The sequence below is a fragment of the Lytechinus pictus genome, chromosome 6 (genome assembly GCF_037042905.1).
Source record: "Lytechinus pictus isolate F3 Inbred chromosome 6, Lp3.0, whole genome shotgun sequence".
NCBI classification, from domain to species: domain Eukaryota; kingdom Metazoa; phylum Echinodermata; class Echinoidea; order Temnopleuroida; family Toxopneustidae; genus Lytechinus; species Lytechinus pictus.
This window is the reverse complement of record NC_087250.1, coordinates 1,844,040-1,855,803: the sequence shown is the minus strand read 5'-3', so window position 1 is coordinate 1,855,803 and position 11,764 is coordinate 1,844,040.

Below are 11,764 nucleotides of genomic sequence, written 5' to 3'. Positions count from 1 at the left end.
AACGGTAAACATTAATCATGAAGAGTACATTGACTTTATAAAAATAGTGATTTAAAAATATATTTTACCTTTTTAATTTGTATCCTTTTCCGAAATACTGCATAGAGCGCCAATACGCCCCTGTCCCCCACACACCGAGGTCATTTTGATGGCATCTTGATTTACACGGAGATGTGATTCAGATGAAATGGCTTGGTATGATTTTCTTTCTGTTAATCATTGTCATGCCCGGGAAAAGTGTCGAAAAACAAGAATTAAAATGAAAAATGAAATTAAAACTAATGCACTAAAAATGATAGCTTTGTAAAAATGCTGGAAATGTCTCAAAATATATATATTTTTTTTACATTCAGATATTTCATCATATCCAGCTGGCACAAAAAGGATAATGGTTGTGCTTACCTCGGGTTAAAATGTTAGTTTGGGTTGCAAAATTGTTACAGAATGTTCAAATCTATCTTTTTATTCAAATGACTGAAAATGCAAAAAAAAATATGAGAAATGAACTGCACGATGAGTTTGTTTTCCCCGTTTTTCATTGACACAGCGTGAACAATAAACATTTCTGCGCAAACCGATTTCTGTGAGATTTACTAAAATAGACAGTGCTCACTCAAGTATAACATTCTGTTAATTTTTTTACATTCATTTGAAAGATGAGACCCAAACCCAAGAATACATGTGAACAGATTACCCCCACGCTGTTTCTTTTTCAATTCCAAGACTTTATTAAAGTGTAAACTTTATTTGATTTTATTTTGATTGTGGAAGCGCCGTGGTGTAGCGGTTCTGACTCTCGCCTTGTAATCAGAGGGTCGTGTGTTCGAATCCCACCATGGCCTAGAGTCCTTTGGCAAGGCGTCAATCCACACTTTGCCACTCTCATCCAGGTGCTAATTGGGTACCGGTAGGAAACAACCATCATTGTGGTTGGTTTAGCAAGTGTGCGCCTAACAGGCTGCTTGAAATGCTATGAATCCAGTGACCGGGTAACAATAATTTTGAACAGTCGTAGATTGATAAAGCGCTATATAAATGCCAATTATTATTATTTTATTTCATTCATTTTCCGTTCACAAAGCACAACTAAATCAAAGTAACAATACATAGTCCAATTCAAAGTACAATATCAATCGGAATAATGCATTAGGATTAGAAGGTATAAACAATGAGAACTAATGAGAACCAAAGTAACTTTGACTAATAACTATATAAAACAGAACGGAGGGGCTTGCCAAGAAAAGCAAAGCTTGTATGAGAGGCAAGCCCCTGTAATTAGTTTCAAGACGTATATTACAAAACTATAGTATAAAAGAGTGACGGAAGACAGTTTAAGAGGAGGCTATACAAAATATCTAAGGTAACAACGAAAGAGTGATACAAATTAGAATAAATGATAAGAGTAATAACAACCAAAAAAAAATATAATATGGTTACATTCATGTGATAATGAGGGGGAAACAGAGAGGAAAATGAAGAGAGAGAGGAGGGGTGCAAGTACAATTGTTATCGATACGCACTGTATAAGTGAGAGAAAAACGAAGCTGCAAAACAGTTCGTGAGAACACTTCAGTTTGTGAGAACTGAAGTGAATGGAAATGAAATAAAAGAATTGAATTGAATTGAATTGAATTGAATTGAATTGAACAATGTTCGGGGAAGGGGGGGTGTATGAAACATTCCACATCGAGCCTTACGCACAGTCACATATCAAACTGCTTATGCTTACTCGAATCGTAAATAATATGATTGATTGATTGATTGAATGGTTTATTTATTTATTTATTTCAAATATTCACTGAAAATAGCAGCCAAAGGCTGAATTACATTCAGTTTACAGATGGCATATACAGACATATAAAAAAATATACAACTTATAATAAAATACGCAAATATCAAAATGAAATTATTCTACAAAATAATTATACATAAATATGAAAGTAATTGAAATACCCAGCATATGAGATGGAAGCCTCAGAGGTAGAATGAAGTACATGTAGTGAGAACATTGTTAGAAAGAAAGACAAAATGAAATAAGAGGAACAGAGGGGGAGAGACAGGCACAGTGTTAAAGAGATTGGGTATTTAACAAAGATGGAAAAAAAATTATCGGAAATAGTAATTATAATGCAACAAATTAAAAACTAAGGAAGAAACAGATCATATTGGGATACATGTTTCTAAGTCAGTGCAACGAAAATAATTCAGAACAGTTCGACAATTACGGAAAATGGCATCTTGGGTAACATCATTTAGCATTGTTTGGCATTCAAGTACTGTTTATGGAGGAAATAAGTATGAAATTATCCATTTAGGTATGATTTGTCATAATGAAATAATATTTTGTCATAAAGGAGTATTTGGATTAAAAAAGAAGTACACGAGTAGTTTTATTAAAAGAGGATATATAAAACAGGTGAGTTCTTGGAGATAATTACTTGTATTTACCTATGTATAAGTCAAAATAAACAAAATATGAAAATCAAAATAATGTACGTTACAATAGAAAATTTTTTGGGAGCAGTCAGTGGAAACATTCAGTTAGGTGTGTAAATGATTATAAATTATTCAATAGATTTACAAGATAAGGGATTGCACTGTCTCTTAATCTGTTTGTCCTGAATCTAAGTTGTGTGTATGGTCTAGAATGCCTTGTTGATCGGATATTCGAGTCTCTGGTTGGCAAGAGATGGCGGAAATGGGATGTTGGCTTCACCAGGTCTTTCGCGAATGAGAGAGACAATGCCTTGCGTCGATCAGCAAGCGAAGGCAGTTTGAGAACAAAAAGTGCCTGCTCGTAAGATATATAGCCTTCACCTAATACAACTCGTAGGGCTCGCTTTTGTATCGACTCAAGTTTTCTTGCTTCCTCCTTGGTGATCCCGGCATTCCAAACGGGGGCCGCGTACTCTGTGACTGGTCTCACAAAGCAAGTATATATGGTGAGAAGATCAGAGGGTGGGAGGGCAAACTTCTTCAGGAGACGTAGCATGTAGAGCTTGCGGTTGGCACTTTTGAGAATTTCAGAAATGTGTGTACTCCATTTCAGGTTACTTTGAATGTGCACACCCAAGAGTTTGACACATTCAGCCTGATGGAGTAATTCGTTTCCAACTCTGACTAATGGGGGAGGTGTTGGATTCCTTGTAAAACAAAACTCAATGGTTTGACATTTCTTTGGATTAAGGTTCATTTTGTTTGTGTGAGACCATTCACAGAGACTGCCGACTGCCGCTTGGATAGCAGGTATTTGCTCTTTACAACGATACTCTACCAGTGACAGATCATCAACATACTTGTATACACAGACATTAGGAGAAATAGGCCCAAGATTATTACATGCATCGTTAATCATGGCCAAGAAAATAATCGGGCCTAGTTTGGTCCCCTGGGGGACACCTCCATTTGTTGAAGTCCAGTCAGAGAGTTGACGTCTATAGCGAACACGTTGTTGTCTGTTGCTGAGAAAATCACCTATCAGCTCCACTACGCAAGGGCGAACATTGAGTTCAAGCAATTTATATATATATATATGTATCTAAACAAAGAAAGCTTCAACGAGCACACACAAAAATCGACCAACATTATAGGTTAAAAAGTAACGAGGACATTGAATATTAAAATTTGACAACATTTTGTGCAAACGGGGAGGCCTATATATGTTGTTGTTGTTGTTGTTTTTATATCCGTATATAAATTAAGAAAGCTTCAACGAGCACAACAACCAAAAAAAAAGCCTCGATCAACATTATAGGTTAAAAAGTAACGGAGATATTGAATATTAAAATTTGACAATATTTTGTGAATACGGGTAGGCCTATATATATGCAGTTGATGGTATATGCGTGAGTAATATGTCTCCCAGTAACAAATTAAGAAAAGATGATCTTACATATTGAATCAAATGTCAATCCTATTTTTTCATTTTTTGTGGAAAAAAACGCCTTTAGACGGTTGGGAGATTCATATTAACAAAGCCAATATTGTATAGAAGGGTTCCTTAGAAATAGCAACAACAAAAAACCCCAAAAACATAACTTTACAATTCCCTATTTTCATTGTAATATTTGTCTGACATCATTCTGTCTATTCTTCAATTCATATCATTTTCAGCCTGGAGTACACCTTCAACTTTCTGCACTAGAAACCACACCATCTTCGTGTAATGATCTCATCACCAGGCAAGATAATTGCTTCTGATGGATATAGTATTTTCGTATTTGAAAAGCGACTCACATTCTAAACGATATGTCGGGATCAATTAATTATTGTATTCACTATGGGTACTATGCGACCCATTGACTAGAATACCATAAATTTGTGAAAAAATAAATACCTGTTACAATCATGTAATAAAATAGTAGGCATACAGAGACCTAATAACTCTTACCCATTTTAGACATCACGGTTGAAAATGAAAATTTCTTTAAAATAACTATATACGCATCCAAGAACGTATATCATTCAAATGGAAATAAATATCAATATCACCTGTTGAAGTTATTTTTTCCGAGGACATATTTCATAATGTCATATTTTCTAATTCCATATTTTCCCGTATCATTTTGAAAGTTAGATATCCATACACACCATGATATGGAGGGGGCAGATATTGATCAGATTCAACTGACCATGGTGACCGAAAAAATTTAGTTCAGAATGGGCATGCGGACTTACTTGGAAAAGTCTCCTAATATTTATCTTCACATTTAATGAAAACATATAAAACAAAATAAATTGGAATCATTCATCCTTAATTGGACTGGCAATTCGCATAAAGCGAGGAATATCCATTTTCTTCATGAAAAAAGTATAACCTACTTCCAAAAATATATCCCATGGGGCCTGTCGAACTCTTTTTCAAAATCATATGTTTCGTCTGTAATTCTAATAGCATTTATGTTTCTATCAGTGAACAAAAAAAGATGGAATTTCTCAATTTTCGGCCTTTATTCTGCAAACAATGAACGAGGTGGCTGCATGAAATATTATACTTTAACCCATATTTAATGAACTCAACACGTTACAAAGTAAATAAAGTAGTAAACATGGCAAGATAATAATAATAATAATAATAATAGCGGCATATTTACCCAGGGTAGCCACTTCAGTTTCGAAAACTGTTCTCCCAGCGGGCCCTGCTATTATTACCCCGGCTTTAGCACGGCTACCTTTATCGGGCGCTGGAGCATTCGAGGAATTTCTTCCTACCGGGTACCCATTCACCTCACCTGGGTCGAGTGCAGCACAATGTGGATAAATTTCTTGCTGAAGGAAATTACACCATGGCTGGGATTCGAGATAAAGGGAAATTGGCGAGCCAAGTTCTAATACTTGGACAAATTGCAGTTGTCCGACGGTATGGATATTATGTAACGTAAACATTATGTGATACTAACATAATAGAGGTGGAAAACATATTGAATATTGATATTATGGTGCATGATAGGCTTAGAGGGGAGAGAGAGAAAGAGAGAAACGGAGGGTAGAAAAGTAAAGGGAGTGAGGAAGGTGAAACAGAAAGAGAGAGAGAGAGAGAGAGAAGGTAAGATATAGGGATATGACGGGCCATTGATGATGGGTAGATTCTGTTTCAGCTTGGACATCATTCCCCTTAACATAACACTGGCGTAAATTCGATCCGAGCAATGGGGGAGGGGGGGGGGGGGTGATAGCAACATACTGATCTGAAAAAAAAAAAAAAAATTGGGGACACCCACCACATGAAGAGCTATGTATACGAGGTATAATGTACATATTTCTACCATCTTTGAGTGAAAGGATGTAAAATAAGGATGTACAGTTCATATCAATATGCGAGCGAGTAATTGGAAGACAAAGTTATGTCCAAAAACGTCTTACAAGTGGTGTGTAATTATCACAACACGGGCAGTGTATACATATATTCAGTATATATATACTGTAAATGTGTATATTACTAAAGACCTATCATGAAATTGTTCGATGGCTATGTTGAAATGGATTTGTTAAGTTATAAGTACATGAAATAGAGCAAGTATCAATATGCGACCAAGCGAAGCGAAAGAGCATAATTTTTGATAGTTTAAGACAAAATGATGACCAAATCATCTTTCAAGGGGTATGTTAATATTGGAAAACGCACAGAGTGGGCGTATTTTGCCAGCCTTGAAAGGTGCCAGCGTCTCGAAAATATGGGTGGTTTTAGACCGTTTACCATAGCAAGAGTTGTTAAGATATACACTTTCAAATGAACAGCGAGACGTAAATAGTGAAATAATTGCCCAATAATTGTAATAATATTTACATCAAATTAATGGTATTGGACAAAATGTTCACATTATTATCAATCTGGTGTGGGTCATTTAAAGCGTTGTGGCCCAGTGGATTAGTCTCCAGACTTTAAAACAAAGCAGAGGGTCGTTGGTTCATATCCCAACTATGGCGTAGTTTCCTTCAGCAAGCAGTTAATCCACACTGTGCTGCACTCAACCCAGGTGAGGTGAATGGGTACCTGGCAGGAATTTATTCCTTGAAATGCCGAGCGCGTTAAAGCTGCTTGACCTAACGCTAGGGTAATAATATCCAAGTCCTTTGGAAGCGCATAGAGACGTTATTCACTACGTCTTACGTGTTCTAAACAAGAACTGACTATTATCATCATTATTATCAAAATGATGGGCATATAATTACAGAGGATGATGAAGGTTAATAAGCAGTAAATTACAAAACTACTGAAGGAAAGGAAAAGAGAAATAAAAAGAGCAAATAAGTATCAAACATTCCATATTTTATTTTATTCAATGAAAACTCATTTGCTGACTGGTTAAAGGTGAGATGAGAATAAAAAAATGGATCATTATTATCTGGATTAAGGGTGATTATAAAATGATTATAAGTCATCACAGGACACAAAATTAACTTCCAGAAAGGTGATCAAATGAGATAAAAAATATTGCAGAAAGGAAAGATTTTGAATACTCTTTAAGATTATATTGAGAGGTGATACAATTTTCAAAATTTGAAACAAAATCCATATTTGAACTATTCATCATTTTTTGGGTTGAATAAATGTGATTTAAAGTCTCATATAAACGGATGAAATTGCAAATTGCGAGGGAAATATTGCTGTCCTAACCTGCCTCAGTCTGCGTTTAATTAACGACATTGATTTGATCAATGCCATCAGTAACTCATCGTTCTCTAAACTCGAAGTATAGAGTATACCTATATATGTTTTACCCGCTTTCACAAAGATGCAAGGATAGTATGACACACACACACACACACCATTACCCACCAGTGTATGGCAAATGATATTTTGATTGGTTTATGATCAAAGTAATAACAATTTTAAAGCCAATGGTATCATATACAATTAATAAAAGGGGACGTATTACTCTCATGATGCAGGAGATATAACATTTACTATATGCTCAACGTCGGGATTTGTAATGGCCAAACTCTTGTAAGATTAGATTGAGCGAGGGAGTGGAACCACTGCGCGAAAAAAAAATCATTTTTAGAATTCAAAATTGGGCATTTTAAGCACCTTGACTTCATTCAAGGGTGAGTCCACGCATTAACAGTAGTATTCATCATTTGATTATTTTATTTCTGTCTTGAAAAAGGGGATGAATGTGCATGCCATCCCCCCTTTCCACAAAGCGGAATGTATTCCCCATACCCCGTCATTTACGCCCGTGCCTCATGATATTTACTTATGTTGATGCGCAGTAGGTCAATGAAGTTTGCAAAACCTGGTATTGAGAGGGTAAAAGGAATGTGTATTGTTATTACAACATGATGTACATTAAGAAGCAAAATCTATATCATTATGTGCGCTGGACGAGAGAAGTGAACAAATGGAAGAGCCGTGGTGTAGTGGTTCTGATTCTCGCCTTGTAAACAGAGGGTCGTGTGTTCGAATCCTACCGCGGTCTAGCGTCCTTTGGCAAGGCGTTAATCCACACCGGTAGGATGCGAAAGATATTGTATGTTAGAATTTGCCAGCGCTATATGAAGCTGCGATGAATGCAAGGAATGATCCCGGGGAGTGGAAATTTTGCACTTTTCATGCGGGATTGAAATTAATCCTATGACCAAGGTAATAATATGATGTAAACGCTTTGAGCCACTCTGGGAAAAGCGCTATATAAAACTTGGCTATTATTATTATTATTATTATTGAATTAAGTTACGTACCTACCGCCAAGAGAAATATTGCAACCGTAATATGACGGGCAGTTCATGCTGATGATGATGTTGATGATGATGATGGTGATTATGATGATGATGATTATGATGATGATGGTGATTCTGATGTTGATGGTGATTATGATGACGATAATGATGATGATGATGATAATTATGATGATGATGATGATAGTGATTATGGTGATGATGGTGATTATGATGATGGTGATTATGATTATTATGATGATGATCATAAGAATTCGTATTTGATTGATGGTTCCATAGCTAAATCGAACTGAAAAGTAATTCACTGTATCATACACAACATGAAAATATATTTTTAGAAATGTGTGTATTTATATGATACAAGGGAGTTAAGTGACTGTTCTTTAAACATTAGGCCTATCTTATTCTTCATATTCCTGATACCATACTCCTCAAGATGGTGACGTGGTGACAATGATGATGATGATGATGACGATGATGGTAATGTTAATGATAGTGATGTAGACGACGGTCCAGAATACAGTGATTTGTTATTCGTAAGAAGGGTCAACATTAGTGCAAAATTATAATACATATTAATAGAAAAATTTATAATACAGAGCTTAGACAAGAGATAATTGTATAAAGGATATTGATATCGATTGCATTTTATATACTGTAGAACAATTATGCATTAATCATTAAATTTCACTTGATATGTTTGTGGCTACATGTATATACTTGTTTTCGAATTGGTGTAATAAGCTTATTATTGTTTGAAAATGGGGTTAGTTTTAACGTATATATTCAGTGATATGATATTATGAATAACCTCGTAATCTATCAATTTGTGAGAATTAATATTAATGATTGTGTTTATAATGTTGATAATTAAAAAAAAAAGTTAAATTCCTTTGTAATTTTGAAACTCTTTCATCTTCAGAATATAGTGTAGCGACTACATTGATTAGTATAAGCATTGTGTAGATTAACAGTAGAAAAAAAAGAATACCGTTGGTTTCAGCAAAATACTGATTTATAATGTTTCATTTTTATGCGTCGTCTTATGATATATCTTTAATGATCTTATTTTTACAGATTTCTAGTAAAATCGGTGTTTACAGCAACGACCCTTATTTAATTTATCTTTAATTTGAGAGACTTATCAATATAATTTTGACCATAATATATCCAAATAATAATGATGAGTTAATGATATTTTCGACATGACTGCCATGCCCTATGTTTCAAAAAAAAAAAAAATAATATACGTTTTGGAGGATATGTGCATGATCTAAATATTACTATTCCTTGATATGATATAAGTTGTATTTAAAATGAGGTATATTTATTCATCATGAATCATAAATTAGGGAATTTATTCAAGCTTATAAAGGCGCGTTATTGAGTAGCTGGTAATTGAAGCCACAACATAATTATGAGTAGTTCTTTTACTTGATGTATCTCCGCCTCTTAAATTGACATGTTTCATGTTAATTTTTGGTGTTGTGTAGAAGCAACATGACATCAGTGGGATCTTTCTCTTTTATTTATTTTTTGTTAAATTTTCTATCGCACTTTGACTCGTTTGCGTGGAAAATATTGTTGTGGGGAATATTTGGCATAAATCACAGTCTCTTCTCTTTTGTCAGTGTACATTTTCAGCAAACTGATTTCGAACAATAATTGGAAGCAAAAAGGTTGTTATTGTTGAGCACGAGAATCGGATTGGGAATACCCAATTTAGTCATCTTTACACAAAAGTTTACAGTCAATCGTTAAACTACATGGCAAATAAAGATCATGGTTGAATGTACATAATAATCACAATGAACCAACCAGAATCAAAACTTACAATGAGAAATTGATCGTAAATCTGTGTGTTACGAGGCCCTGATCGTAGATGTTGTACATTGGACTCTGTTGTTAATCACTTCTTTATGATTGAATACAGACATACATTAAATCTCGTTTGATTTGTTCAATAATATATGAAGACTTGTGAATGCTTGTGAAAAATAAAACTACACTGATCGGATTCATATTAACATTTTGACTGAGGTATATGTTATTTGTATTATGTGAAAGCAATCAATTTCACGCACAACAGTTACTAAAATGGGATAAGCAGAGCGAGTGAAAATGAGCTAGTGCATTGATTAAACAGAGAGAAAGAGATAGTTTGTGAGATAAAGATGATTGATTTGAGAGAAAGTGTGCGTGTGTGGGCGTGTGTGGGGAGAAGGGAGTACAAAAGAGGAAATATAAAGATGAAGAACAGAGATGGCGAAGGGGAATGGAGGTGTATTAGAATGGAGAGAGAGTGTGTGCGAGTGTATGAGGGTGTGTGTGTGTGTGTGTAAATGAAGGATGGATGGATTACAAAAGATGGAGAGATATAGATGGAGGACAGAGATGAGGGGGAGAGAATGGGAGAGAGTTAGTACAATGGAGAGAAAATAAAAGTTTGAGTGGATGCATTCACGCATGCGCGCGTCTGTGTGTGTTATCTCACTCTCCGTTGCTCTCTCTCTCTCTCTCTCATTCTTTTATCTTCTCCCTTTCTCTGCGCATTTCTTTGTGAAGTGTCGAAAGTTTAGCAAGTTCCTTGTGTCTTTATTTTCTCTGCCTTTTTATAGACATTCCTTTGCTTTAAATCATATTCATATTGATATATATCCACAAGAAGCACTGAAGCACATCCTCATCGATACTCCTATTGTGAAGCTCATACCAGCTCCAATCATATGACCAGTGAAAAGGCAGTGAGTGTGACGTTTTGCAAGGGGCCTTGAAACGATTGTTAAAGATCTTTTTTTTTTTTTTTTCATTTGACGAGCAAAACTGATACAAAATATCAGATGATTTGGGTTAATTTTTCTAAATTTCGGCACACCCGCCCGATTCCAATGAGATGCTTGCTGCCTATAGGTAATACACAACACACCCTAGACAAATCCCTAGGGTGGGGTGATTCATTACCACCAGTGCCCCTGCTTCCCTATTGTCTCTATACCGTGCACATGGCAATGCCATGTACCGATTATACGATTTACGTTCATTTCCCATTTTGATTGTGAAATGTCTAATATTCCATGAGTTTGTTCTCACTCTCTCTCTCTCTCTCTTCCTCTCTCTCTCCTTCTGTTCTCTTCTCCCTTTCTCTACTAATTTCTTTGTGAAGTTTATAAAGTTTAGCAAGTTCCTTATGTCTCTTCTTTCACTCCTTTTTTATAAATATTCCTGTGCTTTAATTCATATTCATGTTAATCTATTCACAAGAAACACTGAAGCACGTCTCTCATCGATGCTCCCATCGTGGCTAATAATTCCTCCAATCAGAAACGCTCTAATCATGTGACCTCTGTTACATCATGACGTTTACCTATTTTGCTTATGATATAGTGCGTCCCACCAAAAAAGGGAAGCCCGTTTTCAGCGATAGATTTCACAATCATAATGAATATGTTTCTACTATGAATTTGATACTCATGTCAAGAGTGGAATCTCATCTCTCATTTTGAATCCCACAGCTTTAATAGCAAATCGCTTACGCATGACAGACTACAACTTACAAACTCGTCTTGCTCATTAATGCATGAGG